Here is a 19462-nt window from a genome sequence, read left to right on the forward strand (position 1 = left end):
TTGTGAAGTAATTAGCCTCCAACTAATAAAAAAAAAAAATCATCCTGCCAAAAAAAAAATAAATAAAATAAAATCTAAATTCAATCTAATCACAAAACAACAAAAAATAAATAAATAAATAAATAAAAATGAGGTTGATGTAAAAACAAACAAAAAGAAGAGAGAAAACAAGAGCGTATAGATCACTATGTCTCATACTGTTCATCCTGTTTTAGTAAAAAATAAAAGGGTTGTAAAAAGATAAAATGTCATTGAAAAAAAGTACACTGCCTGCCTCTGGAAAGGTCTCAACTCTGCTGAGAAGATGCCTTCCTTTCCATTGTATACGTTTCTGTAAAGTTTGAAGATCAGAGCAAAAGGTTAGTTTTTTGAAAAGATTGAATATTAGAGACAGACAAGATCCCAAATGTATAAAGTGAACAAAATTCAAAGGTGGGGGGAATTGACTCAAGAAAGAAATAGATAATCTTAATAGTTCTACAACTACTGAAAGCTGGAGGAGTTAAATGTTTCCCCTTTCCTCTGTCCAACACAAAAAAAATACCAGATTCAAATGGTTTTATAAACACCTTCTACCAAACATTTGAGAAATGCATCATTCCAACCTTATGCAAACTTTTCCAAGAATAAAAATAAAAGAAATACTCCCCAACCCATTCTATGAGTCTAATATAGTCATGATGTAAAAGTCAAAGGTCCTGTGAAAAGATAATCATAGGCTAATATCACTTATGAATACTGACACAAATATTCTAAACAAAGTATCAGGAAATAGAACACAAAAGTATAAAGAAACTACAGCAGAATCAAGCTGAGTTTACTCTAAGAATGCAAAGAGGGTTTAGTAATGGATGATTTATATGTGTCATTTACTTCATTAAAACATTAAAGAAGAAAAACCATATGATCATCTCAATAAAGAACAAACATTTGGAAAAAGTCATTATCTACTCAAGATAAAAACTCAATGAACTGGAAACAGACAGAAGTTGCCAAAAACATTAAATGTCATTCTTAATACTGAAATACTAGAGGCATTCTTTTTAAAATCAAAAGCATGATAAGGATTCTCTATCATTACATCATAATCCTGAAAGTTCTAATTAGGACAGGAAATTTTTAAAAAGGAAATAATAATTGAAAATGAAGAAATAAAACAAAAATCTCAAAAAATACGAAACTTTAACAAGTCAGATTATAAAAAGTAATTCTGTACCTCACCTATTTTTAACTCTTTTCTCTTTATTTAACACCCAATGGAGGTACTTACTCTCCATTCTACTTCTCTCCCTCTTTCCTACTAAAGCCAGGTAGGCAGCGATAATCAGTCTCCTATCTGCTCTATTCTTTCCCCATCCCTTCCTTTCCTTTACCTTCTGTAAACGGCTACATTCATTGGCTGGACTCTGTGGAAGTCCATTTCAAGTGAGGGCAATTTCCAAGATGGCCACCAAAATTACCTGGAACAGAGGTTGGAAAATTTTCTACAAGGGCTGGATAAGAAGTCTTTGTAAACTACACGATTTCTGTCGCAACTACTTGACTTTGTTGCTGCAGCACAAAAGCAGCCACAGACAATACATAAATAAATGCACATGACTGTGTTCCAACAATATTGTTTGCAAAAACAGGAGCAATTTGCTAACCCCTGGCCCAGAGCATGAATTCACAATTCTGGTTTGCAAGCCCCTTAAGGTAGCCCACATAATTTCAAAGGCTATTGAGAAATTTCAAAATTAGTATTTTACTATTTACTTGTTGTCTGCACCATGCAGTCTGCAGAATCTTAATTCCCAAACCAGGGATTGAACATGGGCCCATGGCAGGGAAAGCACCAAGTGCTCATCACTGCACTAGTAGAAAATTCCCTAATATTTTTTTCTTAAATAAGAAGTAACCTGAAAAGAGACCTAGGACGTCTTAAGGACCTTATATTTCAGTAATTTTTAATTTCCATGATTTCTTCCTCTTCCATAAATTTGCTACAATCTTGATCTGGCTCCCTTTCATTCTGTGTGTGACACTGTCAGCACATATTCTTTTAACTGTTTTTGGTTAGTATCACGTCACAATGAGGTCTTAAGAGAAAGAGGTGATAAATGCAAGTGATTTTTAACTCACTAGCTTGTATCAGAAATTATTTTTTACATTAAGATTTTTAATTCATTTAGAATTTTTATTTTATACTATGAGTGGTTTACTGAATTGACTCTCATACGAATAACCAATTACAGAATGATTAATTAAAACATTTCTTTTCACTGAACTATGTTAAAGTCTCATATATACATAGAAGTGTAACTGTATTACATTTATATTAATTTGAAATAGATTAAAAATCTTACCTCAGTCAGGAATAATTGGATCAAATTTTCAATTTCTTTTTTCAAGAAAAGGCCCTGTGCATTTTGTATCAAATTGATTCCCAGCTTTTTTTGTTATTTGATTTGCCATGAGTGAAACACCAAATATTGCAAAATACATACCCCTTATGGAACCACCTTAACCAATTTTCCTATGAATTCTAACAGTCTTTTCCTATAGATTTTCCGGGTATGTAATCATATGATCTATAAGTGTGATAATTCTGCCTTTTCTTTCCTAATAATTAGACCTCATTTCTTTTATCTTATTGTTAGCTTGAATCAACTTCAAAATAGTATTTTAACAACAGTGATCTTATTCCTGATTTTAATAGGAATGATTTCATAATTCACCATTTAAAACTATTACTCTTAGATTTCAGTAAATATTTTTAACATTCAGGTATTTTCCTTTTATTTAAAAAAATTTTTAGGAGTGGCTTCTAAATGATTTTATAGCATGTTTTGATAACACATCAGTCAGTTCAGTCGCTCAGTTGTGTCTGACTCTTTGCGACCCCACGGACTGCAGCATGCCAGGCTTCCCTGTCCATTACCAACTCCCAGAGCTTACTCAAACTCATGTCCAATGAATCGGTGATGATATCCAACCATCACATCCTTCTCCTCCTGCCCTCAATCTTTCCCAGAATCAGGGTCTTTTCCAAGTAGTCAGTTTTTCACATCAGGTGGCCAAAGCTTCAGCTTCAGCATCAGTCCTTCCAATGAATATTCAGGAACGATTTCCTTTAGGATGTCTCCTTGCATCCTTGGATCTCCTTGCAGTCCAAGGGACTCTCAAGTCTTCTCCAACACCACAGTTCAAAAGTATCAATTCTTCGATGCTCAGCTTTCTTTATAGTCCAACTCTCACATCCATACATGACTCCTGGAAAAACCACAGCTTTGACTAGACGGACCTTTGTTGGCAAAGTAACATCTCTGCTTTTTAATATGCTATCTAGGTTGGTCATAGCTTTTCTTCCAAAGAGCAAGTGTCTTTTAATTTCATGGCTGCAATCACCATTTGCAGTGATTCTGGAGCCCAAGAAAATAGAGTCTCTCACTCTTTCCATTGTTTCCCCATCTATTTGCCATGAAGTGATGGGACCGGATGCCATGATCTTCATTTTCTGAATATTGAGCTTTAAGCCAACTTTTCACTCTCCTCTTTCACTTTCATCAAGAGGTTCTTTAGTTCTTCTTCACTTTCTGCCATAAGGGTGGTGTCATCTGCCTATCTGAGGTTATTGATATTTCTCCTGGCAATCTTGATTCCAGCTTGTGCTTCATCCAGCCTGGCATTTCACATGATGCACTCTGCATATAAGTTAAATAAGCAGGGTGACAATATACAGCCTTGATGTACTCCTTTTCCTATTTGGAATCAGTCCGTTGTTTCATGTCCGGTTCTGTTACTTCTTGACCTGCATACAGGTTTCTCAAGAGGCTGATAAGGTGGTCTGGTATTCTCATCTCTTGAAGAATATTCCAGTTTGTTGTGATCCACACAGTCAAAGGCTTTGGCATAGTCAATAAAACAGATGTTTTTCTGGAACTCTCTAGCTTTTTCAATGAGCCAGAGGATGTTGACAATTTGATCTCTGGTTCCTCTGCCTTTTCTAAATCTAGCCTGAACATCTGGAAGTTCTTGGTTCACGTACTGTTGAATCCTGGCTTGGAGAATTTTGAGCATTACTTTGCTGGCATGTGAGATGAGTGCAATTGTGTGGTAGTCTGAGCATTCTTTGGCATTGCCTTTCTTTGGGATTGGAATGAAAACGGACCTTTTCTAGTCCTGCCGCCATTGCTGAGTTTTCCAAATTTGCTGGCATATTGACTGTAGCACTTTCACAGCATCATCTTTTAGGATATGAAATAGCTCAACTGGAATTCCATCACCTCCACTAGCTTTGTTCGTAGTGACGCTCCGTCAGGCCCATTTGACTTCGGACTCCAGGATGTCTGGCTCTCGGTGAGTAATCACACCATCATGGTTATCTGGGTAATGAAGATCTTTTTTCTATAGTTCTTCTGTGTATTCTTGCCAGCTTTTCTTAAGATCTTCTGCTTCTGTTAGTTCCATGCTGTTTCTGTCCTTTATTGTGCCCATCTTTGCATGAAATGTTCCCTTGGTATCTCTGATTTTCTTGAAGAGATATCTAGTTTTTCCCATTCTATTGCTTTCCTTTATTTATGATAAAACATAACCATACAGTTTTTCTTTTAATTTCCTGATGCTGTTACTTATCATATTTCCTCATTTTGATCCATCCTCCACTCCTGCAATAAACCCTATCTGTTCATATTTTATTAATTTTACTACGTTGTTCATTGCTCAGTATTTCATGTGGAATTTTTATGAAATAAATTATGACTGAAATTTTTACAGTATTTTAAATTACAGGTTTAAAATAACTTTATGCTAATTTTATATGGTATAAATAGTCTGAAAAACAACTAACTTATCTAGTCTTTCAAAGTCAGCTAGAATTCAGATGACAAGGTGCTTGTTTAGAAGAAAGATTTTTGAGTATTTTAAATTTTCTTCTGTTGTTAAGCCTTTTCATTCTTTCTTCATCTTGCTGTATCAGTTTGATTCATTAACGGTTCACCCATAAATTATCCATTTCCTCTAGCTTTTCAAGTATAAGCAAAGCGTTGTATACTGCTCTTTAAAAATTTGTCTCCTTTCCCATTCATGCTCTTTTTATCTTTTGTTCCTTTAACCTGGCTTTACAGGGTTTCATCTATTTTACTCATCTTTAACTCCTCCCCAAATCCACTTTTAGTGTTATATATCCTTTCCACTATTTTGTATTCTATTTTATTCATTTCTGAATTTACCTTTACTAATTATATCCTCTTATTTTCCATTGGCTTATTTTGTTCTTTAGTTATTTAAATTGAACAGTAATTCATGTACTGCCTTTATTTCCACATTTGTTTGTCAGTTTCTTCTTTAATAATAATAATTTAAGGTATAATACTAAGCTTCTTCTCAGTATAGCTTTAGCCATATTTCACAGGTTTTTAGTATGAAGTGTTTCCCTCTTTATTTCTTGATAATTTATAATTTCAATCTTGACTTCTTCTTTGACTCAGGGGTACTTAAGATTTTTCTCAATTATTAGCTATATAAAATGACTTGTGAGTCATCTTTTTCTTGCCACTCATTTATTGTTTATTAGTCTGACTGGAGACTGTTGCCTATAAATGCTATTATTTTGAATTTTTAAAAGTTTGCCTTGTAATCAAGAACATGACTAATTTTCATAAATATTTGACTGAAATTAAAAAAAAGGGAAAAAGTGTACAAAGTTCTAAAACAGGTATATAATATGCTAATACCTGTAGCACATTATTTAAATCCTCTGTATATCTGCCAATCTTTCTACTTGACGAAATGTAGAAAGTCTACCATTTATTGTGTATTTACAATAGGTCATATAAGTGCCATATACATATCTGTGTGCATTTGTGTGTGTGTATGCAGTTAATCTTCACCAATTGTGACGTAGGTATCACTTCCTATTTTAGAGTTAAGGAAGATGGGACTTCAAAAATGGCAAGTAACTTTCCTAAAAACACAGATCAAGTGGCTGAGCCAGAACTTAAAGTCATATTTGTTCTCAATGCTCATGCTCCTAAGGCCATGCTCCTGCCTCTATGTAGCTTTCATGATCTAGTGTACTTAATACCAGTCTTCGTTCCAAACTTATTTTCTATTAAGTTCCAAAATAACCCTTCTGTTTAACTAATTCCCTCTTCATTCTTCCATACAAACTATTTTGTACTTCTGCTCAGAATTCATCTCCTTTGTGAATGCTCCAGCCTTTTCCCCCTCTGCTTTGGTACACTTTAAAGCCCAATTCTGTTTCCTCACACAAAAACCTTCCTAAATTTGTACCATAAGTCATAGGGGAAAACAATCTTACTTAAAACTAGCAAAAAAAAAAAAAGGCAAAAATGAATGTACTCAGTAATTATTGTATGCTTAAAGAATCATATTGGCTATGACTATGACATCAGCTACTAATGTTTAAATGTCACTTTAAATTGCTATGTTTTTTTTTAAACAACAACAAGAAAAAAATCTGTCTCCCACAAGCCAATGAGTCTTCCTGCTAATTGTTCAGTAAATACTACACTACTTGGTTTAACTGTTTTCTAATTATTTTATTCCATTTTACTTTGGCAAGTTTTGTTTCCCACCTTTAAGACAAAGTTTGTATCTAATAGTTTCGTGATTCCCGAAATACTCAGTGCAAGTCACAAAAAGATAAATACGTGTAAGAATTAACAGCCACGGAGAGCAAAGAAGAGTAAAAAGAGAGCACAAATTCAGAGACTGTCCAAGATGACTTTCCCATTAAACAAGTCAGATGATGGATTTCTTTCTGTACAATTCAAATCAAGAAACATGTGAAAACTAATTATTCCCAAGACACCATGCAAATATTATAGGGAGGTTTTATGGGGTGAATCAGGTTTCCCAACATATGCTGAGTCACAAGTAGCTAATCCCTGGAGGTTGTGAAAAATGGCCCCACTTGGAAACAGGATCTTTGCAGATGTAATTGAATAAAGATAAGGTCCTATGGGATTAGGACTGGCCCTAAACCCAATGACTGGAATCCTTAAACGGAGGCCATGTGAAGAAATGACCAGAGACACGGGGAAAATGCCAAGTGACAAGGGAGGCAGAGACTGGAGTGAGGCAGCTGCAACCCAAGGAACACCGGAGAACGCCAGTGACCACCACGAGCCAGGGAGAAAGGCAGGGAATGGAGTCTCAGAGTCTCTAGAAGGTTTCAACTTGGCCGACACTGATTTTGTACTTCCAGCCCCAGTACTGTGAGAGAATACGTTTCTATGGTTCTAATCCACGAGTATGTGGAACTCGGTCACAGCAGCTCTGTAATACTGAAAATATAACTGACATGTTCCTTATTCTCAATATCTATGACCTAGCAAATGGATAACATGCCAGTAGAAAGGGAAACAGGCTCTGTATACACATGAATCAGACATTCTTGTCCCGTCTTCCGTTCCCTTGGCTCATTCTGACCGCAGTCACTGCCGCGTCACACGGCTCGCGGCAAGATGCAGGCGGACAGCGCCCTGAGTGCGCCAGGCACCCTCGCTTTCTGCCCCTCTGTGCCACTCCACTGTGGGTCCCGACACGCGGGCACGTGCACCTATGTGAGAGTGCACACGGGTTGGGACTAAAGGGGAATGGGAGCTAGTATGTATAATTCTTTTCCTTAGGTAAACAATTTTACACCGCTCCTCTGAAAGTCCCGGCTTTCCAAATTGTCTGAAGCGGTGCCCAACTTGAGAACACACACTGGCTGTACCTCTTCACTATTTAACATTTCCTAAGCCACTACTCTTGTTCCTGGATCATTTCCCAAAGCAAGTATTTCACACAAGTCTTGTCTTAAGATTCCAACTTACAGGACACTCCGGCACACAAATTGTTGTTGTTGTTGTTTAGTCATTCAGTCGTGTCCAACTCTTTTGCAACCCCATGAACTGTAGCCTGCCAGGCTCCTCTGTCCCTGGGGTTTCCAGGCAAGAATACTAGAGTGGGTTGCCATTTCCTTCTCCAGGAGATCTTCCCAACCCAAGGATCGAATCTGTCTCCTGCTTAGCAGGTGGATTCTTTACCACTGAGCCACCTGGGAAGTCCCAAGATACAAATTACCTACAATTCAAAGGCAAGTTTGGGTTCAAGAGACTGACAGAGTTTATGAGAGTCACGCCTTGCTGAAACAATCGGAGGTAAGTGCATAAACGTGGACTGGAACCATAATGTGGCTAGGTAACGTCACAGTGTGAGGAAGATGAGGTTTGGACAGAGCACCCACAGAAACGGTCTAGCAAGACTACAAGTCACAGCCACACTGCTTTAACGTTTCTCAGCTTCTATTCCCAAGTAGCTAATACACCGACATAAATTAAATGATAACAAAACCAAGACTCTAAACACAGCTAGTGGAACATGTATTTCGATATTCTTCAATGGATATCTGGTTACCATCTTAGTCATTATTATATACCATACTATAAACAAATTTGGTAAATGAAATGTGAATTTACTCAAAAAAGTAACATTCATTCACAAAAATAAAACTTAAAAAAAAAAAACAAAAAACCACTTCAGAACTGCATGTGTACATCTGAAAAAAAAAAGAAAAAGAACTGGATGTGTATGCCTATAGTACAGTAGGCACATACTAATCCTGGAAAGCAGTGAATGTGTTACCTTGCATGGCTAAGGGGACTCTCTGGATGTGAACAAGTCAAGTTTCTTAATATTGGGAAAATTTCCTGAATTATGTGGGTAGACCTGCTGTAATCACAAGGGTTCTTATAAGAAGCAAACAGAAAAGTCCGAGTCAGAGGAGATACGAAGACAGAAACAGGGTCAGAGACAGAGATTTCCTGTGTTGCTTGCATAAAACTGGAGAAGAGGCCATGAACCAAGGAATGCAGCTGGACTCTAGAAGCTGAAAAAAGCAGGTAAATGGATTCACCAAACAGTCTCTGGAGAAAGCCTAGTACTGCTGCTATCATGATGTTCATCCAATGAAAACCATTTCAGACTTCTGATCTCCAAGGTTGTAAGATAATAAATTTGGGCTGTTTTAAACACTAAGTTTGTGCTAATTTGTTACAACAACAATATGAAAAACATCCTATAATCCAGTGATCCCTCTTCCAAGGATAAATTCCAGTGAAATCTCACCAGACATGAAGTGATCTTGAAATACATCCACAATTTCTTTGGTCTTATACCTTCAAAAACTGTAGCTTAATCCATCTCCTTGTTTAGACTAAGTGACTCACTGCTAATGAAGAGACTATGGCAGAAGTGATGGAGTATGACTTTCAAGACTATGTCATGAAAGGCTTCCTTCCTGCTCTTTCTCTCCGGGATCACTGGGGGAAGCCAGTCGCAGTGTCATGGAAACTCTCAAGCCGGCCCTCATAGCAGCTCATCATGGCAAAGAAGTGAGGCCTTCTGCCAACACTCAGGAGAAACAGCATGAGTGAGCCATCTAGGAAGTTAATCCTCCAGTCTAGTCAAACCTTCAGACGACTGCAGGCCTGACTAACATCTTAACTAACTTTATGAGAGACTGTGAGCCATATACCCAATTATGACACTCCTGAATTTCTACCCCAGAGAAACCCTAAAGTATTAAGTATTTTTTGATTAAGCCACTAAGATTCGGCTTATATACTGATACGTTACTAAAATAGTCGATAAGAAGTCCCATACAAGGGTGCACACCACAGCAAAGTTTCTGGTAAAAGAGATTTGGAAAAAAAAACCTTAGGGACCTTCCCATCTGATAGATATTACAGAACATTATATAGCAGACTTAGTACCACAAACTAGATGGACAGAAAGTAAAACAGATCTTAAAAACAGTATGAAAAAAAAACACAAAAAACAGCATGGAGGGACTTCGCTGGCAGTCCAGTGGTTAAGACTCCACACTTCTAATGCAGGGGGCATATGTTCACTCCCTGGCAGAGAAACTAAGACTACACATGCTGTGTGCGTGCGTGTATGCTAAGTCACTTCAGTCGTGTTCGACTCTGCGATTCTATGGACTGTAGCCCACCAGGCTCCTCTGTCCATGGGATTTCCCAGGCAAGAATAGTGGAGTGGGTTGCCATGCTCTCTTCCAGGGAATCTTCCCAACTCAGGGATGGAACCCACGTCTCCTGCATTGCAGGCAGATTCTTTACCAATGAGCCACCAGGGGAAGCCCCATGTTACGTGTGGTAGCCTCCCCTCCCCAAATTTTTTAAAATAGTATTAAGAAAATAAAAAATAGTATTGAGTTAAAAGTGTTAAAAAGTTATACAAATTAAAAACATAAATTTGGTACAATACCCCAAAGAAGCAAAAGTAGGAACCCAAATAGGTATTTCCATATCCATGTTCAGAACAGCATTATTCATAAAAGCCAAAAGATGAAAACAACCCAAGTGTCCATCAAAAAATGAATGGATAAACAAATGTGGTATACACACACTGGAATATTATTCAGCCTCAAAAAAGGTGGAAATTCTGACAGACGCAACAACATGGATGAACCCTGAAGACTTACCTTATTTGAGGTTCTGAGGGAAGTCAAATTCATAGGGAAAGAGAATGGGATGGCGGTGGCCAGGAACTGGGGAGGGGGAAATGGAGAATCAGCGCTTACTCAGTGGAGGTTCAGCTTGGGAACATGAAAAAGAACTAGAGATGAACTGTGTGATACATTCACAACAATAGTTAATGCCACAGAACTATATATACACCTAAAAATGGCTGAGCTGGTAAATTTTATATGTATACTTTACCACAATTAAAAAAAAAAACCCTCATTAACTACAAAAAAAGACACAAAATGCTGAACATTTCACAAGAATTAATGTATATTTAAGAACACTTGTAAATGAGTGCCTATAAGGGGAGTGGGAATAAAGGGGTAAAGCTTGACTTGTGGGACTGATGATGTCATGATTTGATTTACAAAAATAATTTTCAAGAACATACCTGGTACTTAACAAGTGAGTGATACTTAACAACCTATACCAAAATGAGAAACGATCTATGTACTTTCCTTCTAACCTTACAGAAACCAAAAACCACAAATTATTGACTACTACAGCTAGAAGATCTAGAAATCACTTCATCTTTTACATTCAAGGCACTTAATATGTCCAGAGAAATTTAATTTCTGATTATCTGCTATTCCAAGCAGATTTTACAAGGCATTGTGTTTCAAACAGCAAACTACTACATTCCTTGAAGTCAGAAGACATTTTAGATAATATAAATCTTTAAAGATTGCAGAGTAGCCAAAGCAGTGTTTTCAATGCAGTAGCAATAATATTTCACATAGTTCTATTGTAAGTTTCTTGGAGGTTAGTTTCCATGTCTTATTTGACTCTCTTGTACCTTTATATTGTCTGGCATTTAGTAGGTACTCAACTACGTAGTGAATGTATTTCCTCAAGTCATCTTCTCTACATCATATTACCCTATCCTATCCTGTGTACTAGGTGAAATTACACTTCAGTTCAGTTCAGTCCCTCAGTCGTGTCCGACTCTTTACGACCCCATGAATCGCAGCACGCCAGGCCTCCCTGTCCATCAAAAACTCCTGGAGTTTACTCAAATACATGTCTATTGAGTCGGTGATGCCATCCAGCCATCTCATCCTCTGTCATCCCCTTCTCCTCCTGCCCCCAATCCCTCCCAGCATCAGGGTCTTTTCCAATGAGTCAACTCTTTGCATGAGGTGGCCACAGTACTGGAGGAGTTTCAGCTTCAACATCAGTCCTTCCAATGAACACCCAGGACTGATCTCCTTTAGGATGGACTGGTTGGATCTTCTTGCAGTCCAAGGGACTCTCAAGAGTCTTCTCCAACACCACAGTTCAAAAAGCATCACTTCTTTGGCGCTCAGCTTTCTTCACAGTCCAACTCTCACATCCATACATGACCACTGGAAAAACCATAGCCTTGACTAGACGGACCTTTATTGGCAAAGTAATGTCTCTGCTTTTTAATATGCTATCTAGGTTGGTCATAACTTTCCTTACCCTTAGAGATTAGTAAAAAAAACAAAGCAGGGGAGGTCAAAATTAAAGAAAACATTTAATATAAGAAGACTGCTAAATTATGTGAAATTACTTTTAAAAGTAGAGAAAATGGCAAAAATCTAAAGAGCAAGGCATGAAAGACTGCAATTAACAGTTTTGATTCACTTCACAGACATACTTAGGAATATTTAACTTCTGAAGTCCTCAATAGCTCAATTCTGACCATATCAATTGTAAAAGTGTTAGATGCTCAATTGTGTCCAACACTTTGCAACCCCATGGACTGTAGCCTGCCAGGCTCCTCTGTCCATGGAATTCTTCAGGCAAGAATACTAGAATGGGTAGCCATTTCTTTCTCCAGGGGATTTTTCCAACCCAGGGATCAAACCCAGGTCTCCTGCATTGCAGGCAGATTCCTTACCATCTGAGCCACCCAGATAAATTAACAATGAATAATTTCAAAGACCACTAAAGCCAATAGTATAGTCTTATATTAGGTATTTCATAATAAATATAAAGGGAAAAAAAAAATCAACTTTTCGTACTTTAGCTCTTTCTTATTTAATCCCTCTAAAATCTCAATCTAATACTGTTCTGTTTAGCACAAATGTTAACTTGATTAAAAAAATGATCTTTAAAAAGTATGTTATGAATGTCATTATGAAAACTGCTGCATCTCCACTTGCTTAGCTACCACGTATTTTACAAAGCATTCTTAGACCATAGCTAAAAACTCAAAACCGAGATTTCTTTTTCATTCAATGAATGATTTGTTGCTTTATATTGCTTTTCAAATAATTTCTGTTATCTACTATTTCATATGTTATGCAACAAGCGAGATTATAGTTTTAGAGTTAGAACAAAACAGAAGACTTACATTCTTTATGTCCTTATATACAACACATGACCTTGTATAAAGTCACAATATACGTAATTAATGTAAGTAGCAATAATCTATCAGTTAAAATGAAAATAATGCTACACCAAGCTGTTTAAATAGTAAAACAAGGAGAGTTGGGGGAAGAAGAAGATAAAAAAAATAAATAAATAAAATAAATAAATAGTAAAACAAGATAATTTATTAAAAATAAGAATCATAAACTGTCAAAAACTATGAGTTCAAAGATATGAACGGCATTAGCTATTAAATTTCACTTAAAATTTTCTTTAACTTATTGGAAAAATATCTCAAAGGATCTTCTAGAAAATTTAGATATACTACAAAAAACAAACAAATTTCGTTTAAAAATTTAATATAACATCTTTAATTCTAGGTACGATTTTCATCAGATTTTAAAAAGAGATTCTAAGGACTATTAACCCTGATATACATGATTAATAATTTTTAGAGCAAAAATAGTTTTAAAAATAAAGAATAAAATTGCTTATTTATCAGTGAAAACCAGGCTGCTAGTTTTATTCAAGTTCAATTCCTTATCTTGAAAAAAAATTTCTAAAACAAAAATTAAAGGTTCTTTCAAGACTTTCTAACACATAAACACTACTTAAGATACACTGACCCTGGAGTGCTTTACAAAGCCACTGCCATCCTGATCAGAGGGTAGGGAGGTGTGACAAGCTGGCTACCATAAATATGCATAAAGATAAGGCAGCATTTAAAACTATACTCAATCTGAAAACATGTTTTTAGACATTTAATGAAAGGAACAAAAAACAGTGCAATGAAAATACTCGATATCAAGAGTATATCTTGTGAGTATTCATTAGACAGAAATATTTCTAAAAGAAAAATCATGGTGCTTTAATTTGAAATATTTTCCTATAGACTTTATTCAAAGATATCTAAAAGTGACCAAAGAGTAATATAAATACTTAATACAGATCTTAAATATTAAGCCTATAAAAAAATTATCACAATTTTTCCCAAAGTAATTTACATTATAAAGTGATTTACTCTTGAATAACCTAATTAATGGCAGAAAGCTATGCTAACAAAGGAAAAGATCCACTGCTTCATACATAATTTATTAAGATTTCCTACAGGATTTATTTGAAGCAAAGAACTTGAACATCTCTTCTGTGATACAGAATCAAAGCGTCTGATATATTCCACTGTCAAAACATTCACAGTCAGATATTCTTCCTAGTTTTAAAAATCTAAGTAATTTCTTCTATACAGGTTGTAATTATAAACTATGGCTTTTTATAAAAAGACTTCTACCAACAGCATTGCTGCAAGGGTTCTTACTCCTCTGCAGTTATAATTTCAGCCTGGGTGGGAGAAAGCTTTGCTGCAGTCAGCTGCAAAAAGGCCCTAGGGTTGTGACTTCAAAGTAACAAAGGCACTGGGATCTGTTTGCCACCCTATTCACAGGCAGTTCACTCACACCGTTTGCAAAAGCAGGCTCTTTGGTAACCAAAATTTCACCAGTCAACCAAAGCCACCACTCAAGCTCTGCGGTACCTGCCTCCGCCTCTTCCTCCTCTCCCAGGCTGCCCTTTCCACCGGGTTCACATCAGCCATCAGCGGCAGCTTTGTATCCCCTCTCTTGGCTACCTCTCCATGTGTCCCCGTGGCCAGGGAGGAAAAGAAGCCTTTCAATGGGCTAGAGCTTTCGCTCCTGCCATGAATATGCTCCATTCTTTGTTGTCCTCTACCGTTTCCTTAGATACTGTTATTCCACTCTACTCTGTCAACAGGCATTATAAAAACAAAACCTCTTTCTAGCTTCAAAAACAGCTCTCTCTCACCAGTCTCCCCTTAACACTCGTACCCCTCCCCCTTCTCCCTCTTCTGTCAAAAACCCAGGATCAGAAGCACAGGAAATCCATCTCGGGTGCTGCAGTAGGGGGAGGTGGGGGGAGACGCCCCTGCCTTTTCGCTTGGCATGTGGCTGCAGACCCTGTGCCAAGGCAAGGCCATCGGCTTTAGACAGTGCAAGAGAAAATTGTCCCCCCTCGCCCCCGGCCGCTCTCGGCCCAGGCAGCAAGCCGGCCAGCGCAGCTCCAGCACCTACCCCATTTCCGAGCCCAGCGGCACCTCCATCCCGTCTCCAGTGACACCAGGCGGGCTGCGCCAATACAGCCACATGTCGGTCACATGTGCCCGCGCGCAGCCAATCGGCAGGGCCCCGGCGGACCGGGAGCGCCCTGGTCCGCATCCAGCGATTACACAGCGCTCCGCGCGCCTCTCGCCGACTCGCACTCTGCACCGAGAGGAGCAGCGCGAGGGCCCCGCCCCGCCGCAAGCTCCGAGCCCAGGCCGGCACCTAGCGCACCGCCGCCGCCTCCGGGCCACCCACTGCAGCCCACGGAAGCTGACAACAGAAACGGGGGGGTGGGGGAGGCCCACGGGGCAGAAAGATACTAGAGGTGGGTGAGCGAGTAACAAATCACATCTCATTCGTTACTTGCTAAGATTTCCCGGCTTGCAGCACAGAGAAAAAGAATTCTACTAAATGTATCAAAACAAATAATGTTACATTGCAAATCACCGATTTGCTAGGTAAATCACTGGAACTATGAATAAAAAACACAAGTTTCCAGAAAAGCTATGATGGCAGTACAGAAGAGTAGTTGAGACCAAAATCATGGAGTCACACAGTCTGGATTGAATCTTCTGCTCCTGTGATTTACCAGCTGTGTGACTTTAGTCACTTAAAGGCTCAGTGCTTAATCTCCCCCACAAAATGGGAATAGAAATGTTGAATAGTGGAGTTAATATATATGAAGCAGTATTCAGAACACATCCTGACACAGTAAATGCTATGAGTCACTACTAATCTGTGACTCAAATATTTCAATGCAAATTCCACATTTCACTTAAATTTAACCAAGTAAAGCTTGAATTATTTCTTATTAGTTAGAAGGACAAAATCCAAATTGCCAAGGATTTAAAATCTGGTTTAAAATGTGGGGGGTGGGGAGAATCAGTTTTCACGATCTAGTTCAAATTTAAAAGGATACTTAACTTTAGGTTTTTAAATGAAATATATTTATTATAATCTTAATTTTTCAAATTAATAGCAAGAAAAGCACCGAGCAAGCTATCAAACAGCGTATTTGGAGCAATTTCATTTTAATAAAAATGGTATAAATTAGAAAAGTAATGGACAAATAGCAAAATGCCAACAGATGTACACAGAGTGGATATTCACAGCAGTTATTCATGGAAGGTGGATTATGGAGTAATTTCTGCTTTTCCTTTCTGCTTTTGGATACTTTTTTCCTTTTCTTTGTCTCTGTATTATAATGCTTATATGGCAAATACTCCCTAAATATTTGTCAGAACAAATGAATCACATATTATTAGCAATTAGGAAAAATATATGTAATAAATGAAAAGTTTAAATATATTTAGAAACACTTTCCCTTGATATTTGAAGTAAAAGAAACATTAATCAGTTTGGTTCTGTCCTAAATATCTCTTTTGTCAAGATGACTTAAGTTTTACAAAAGGCTTTCAAGACTCTCTTACTGAAAGTGCATGATTCATTAACTAGGACTTATTTAGTCATCAACTATTTGTGACAAATTCAGGACAGATAATTCCTCATAAAGCCTAAAGCTTCTGGAAAGAAAAAGTACCCTTCTAAACACATAATACATTTTAAAAGCTTCTAAAATAACTTCTTAGTACCCTAAGAAACAAATCCTGACTCTGACTATGATTCAAACTATTATTTAGTACACCAGTTTGTAGCCAAAATATTTGTCTAAATTTTTATTACACGTGTTATAAAAGTTAGTGATTCAAATGACAGAATTTTACAGAAAGCTATGGCCATTATACATTCACCAATCAATATAATTCAAATCAAAAAACAAGCCAATCTAAAAACTTTACATATGTTTTCAACTGAGTTTCAGTAAACAAACCAGTTTTCTCAGCAATTCCACAAAAGTTTGATTTAAATTTTGTATAACAATATATTTAGCTATTTTAAATTTTTATTTATTTTTTTAATTGAAGGATAATTGCTTTACAATATTGTGTTGGTTTCTGCCACACATCAACATGAATCAGCCATAGGTATACATCTGTATACCTATATGTACATAGGTATACTCCCTCTTGAGTCTCCCTCCCACCTCCCATCCCATCCCATCTCCAGCTCCCTGAATCATGCAGCAAATTCCTACTGGCTATCTATTTTACATATGGTAATGTATGTGTTTCCGTATACTTTGTTATTTTTAAAACTACAATTAAAAACATATACAATCAAAATGTATTGGCACAAATTTGGAAACAATGGAGGTCACTGAAACATTAATTTGTGCTACTAGGTTTATATGTATCTCAGAATAAAGCTCCTGCCGTCCCTATTTATATATTAATGTCATCATTCAGGCTACATATATCTGTATGCATTAAAAATATTTTCTGATCAAAATTTACTACAGAAATAAGTTGTATATTAAGGCTATCATGAGACTATACCGACAAACATGTTGCTGACTTCAAATGATCTGTGCTCATTAGGATTAGCTTGTCTGTTTTTAATAAATATTCATAAGTAAATGTTGAGGGCTTCCCTGGCGGCTCAGACAGTAAAGAATCTGCCAGGGGGTTGCAAAGGGTTGGATACAACTGAGTGACCAACACTTTCACTTTTCAAATAAATTTTATAAATACAAATACATAGTTCACATTAAAAAAACCCCTCTGAACCTTCTGTAACTTAAAAAAAAAATAGAATAGAAAGAACAGGATTCTATTCTGAATAGAAATAATAGGATTCGTAATATGTTAAACTTTGCATTCCATTTTGACATGAACATGTTAGGCCCACTTTAACACTTGTGATTTCAAAAACTGACAAGAATATGGGCAACAACATCAGCTAGTATAAAATGAGTTAAAATCAGTGCTCCGAATTCAGCTATTTCGACTCCTGCACTTTGTTAATACTCAACTCTTTCTTTACTGGAGACCTCAAATAGAATAGAGTAGATTAATGCCTACAAAGAGATCAGTGAAAGTTTTTTTCCTTAAAAATAATAATTATGTATTGAAAAGGCATGTGCTAGTGTAGGTTCTCCAGGGGCTAAGCAATCAAATAAACCTCAAATTCATTTAACAACCTTCCAGTCTTTAGCTTTGTACTGGGTCAGGTATGACAAAAAAGCATAAGAAGAAAATAAAGTCAGTCACATTTCATAGACCAACTGGTTCTGAAGACCAATTCTCCTCTCTTTTCTAGTTTTTATAGGACTCGAGAAGGACCTGAAATGTTGTAAAGGCAATGGGATTTTTAGTGATGTATAGACTAAGTGGGAGATACATACACAGTCTTCATATAATATATATGTGTTCTGTGTTACTTCAAAAAGCAAGTTCCAAAATTGGCCTCACAGCTAAAATCAAGGTGTCTGCAGGGCTTTACTTCTTCCAGGAGGCTCTAGAGAGAATCTGTTTTCTTGCCCGTTCCTGGTTCTAGACCGACTCCAGTCTCGGTCCAGGGCGCTCTCCTCCACCTTCAAAACCAGCAGTGTGGACGGCGCTCCTCTCAGCTCGAAACACCGTCACTTTGCTTCCACCGTCATTAGCTCTTTCTCTGACTCTCGCTCTTCTCTTCCTGCTTCCATTCTCAAGGACTTACTTTAAAGACTGTTCTTACATTGGCCCACCTCCACAATCTGACAATTCAGGGTATCTCCTTAGCAACTTTATTCTATCTTCAACCTTAATTCCCTTTTGCAACATAATCCAACATATTCACAGGTTCTGGGGATTAGGAAGTGGACATCTTTAGGCAGCCATTATTCTGCCTAAACTGCACTAAAGTTTTATCTTCAACTATTCTAAAATTTGCATCCTAATACCAGTCCAATCAAACTAATCACTTCAAAGTGAAAGTGAAGTCACCCAGTAGTGTCCGACTCTCTGTGACCCTATGGCCCTACCAGGTTCCTCCATCCATGGGATTTTTCAGGCAAGGTTGCCATTTCCTTCTCCAGGAGATCTTCCCGACCCAGGGATTGAACCCGGGTCTCCCACATTGTAGGGCAGATGCTTTATCATCTGAGCCACCAAACTAATCACTTAGCCAATTCTAAAACTCACCTTAAACACAGAACTTTCTGCCTTTACTATAATGTGGTACAGTAGAAGGCTCCAGAGTACAAAGACTGAAGAATCAGGTTTAAAGTTCTGAATCTTTCATTTCATAGCTCTATGGACTCCAGATGTCACAACTATGCTACTTGATTCTACTTGACTACTCTTTCATCTGTAAAATGAGAACAACTGTTTGGCTTATTTCATAGAGCTGTTATAAGGATCAAATGAGTAAGTATGGACAAACTTTATAGACTATGAAACACTTTTTACAAGTAAAGGACTATTAATTGCTCTATTGGTCTGAATCAAGGTTCAGCTTAAACATAGATTTCCATGAAATAATCAACCATTCCACCTAGACTCAATCCACCCTCGTCTTCCCTCCATCGTTCCTACCTCTTTTATGGAACAAACATATTGGTACCTCTGTGTACATCTCCTTTCCTAGTCCTGA

The 19462-nt window shown here is 37.3% G+C and overlaps 1 protein-coding gene across 11 annotated transcripts in view; it reads right to left on the minus strand.

The window, feature by feature from the left end:
• Positions 1-19462, minus strand: part of APC (APC regulator of WNT signaling pathway) — a 129267-nt gene that overhangs the window by 82486 nt on the left and 27319 nt on the right. For 2 of the 11 annotated variants that reach the window (XM_043470616.1, XM_043470612.1), the window contains exon 1: positions 14960-15082. The exons of 8 other annotated variants lie outside the window; for them this stretch is intronic. The gene's annotated coding sequence lies outside the window, so the exon portion shown is untranslated. Of the gene's footprint in view, positions 1-14959; positions 15084-19462 lie in introns of those variants that run through there. One more of the 11 variants, XM_043470608.1, reaches the window with a different exon arrangement.

The sequence above is a fragment of the Cervus canadensis genome, chromosome 6 (assembly GCF_019320065.1).
Source record: "Cervus canadensis isolate Bull #8, Minnesota chromosome 6, ASM1932006v1, whole genome shotgun sequence".
In the NCBI taxonomy this organism is placed as follows: Eukaryota; Metazoa; Chordata; class Mammalia; order Artiodactyla; family Cervidae; genus Cervus; species Cervus canadensis.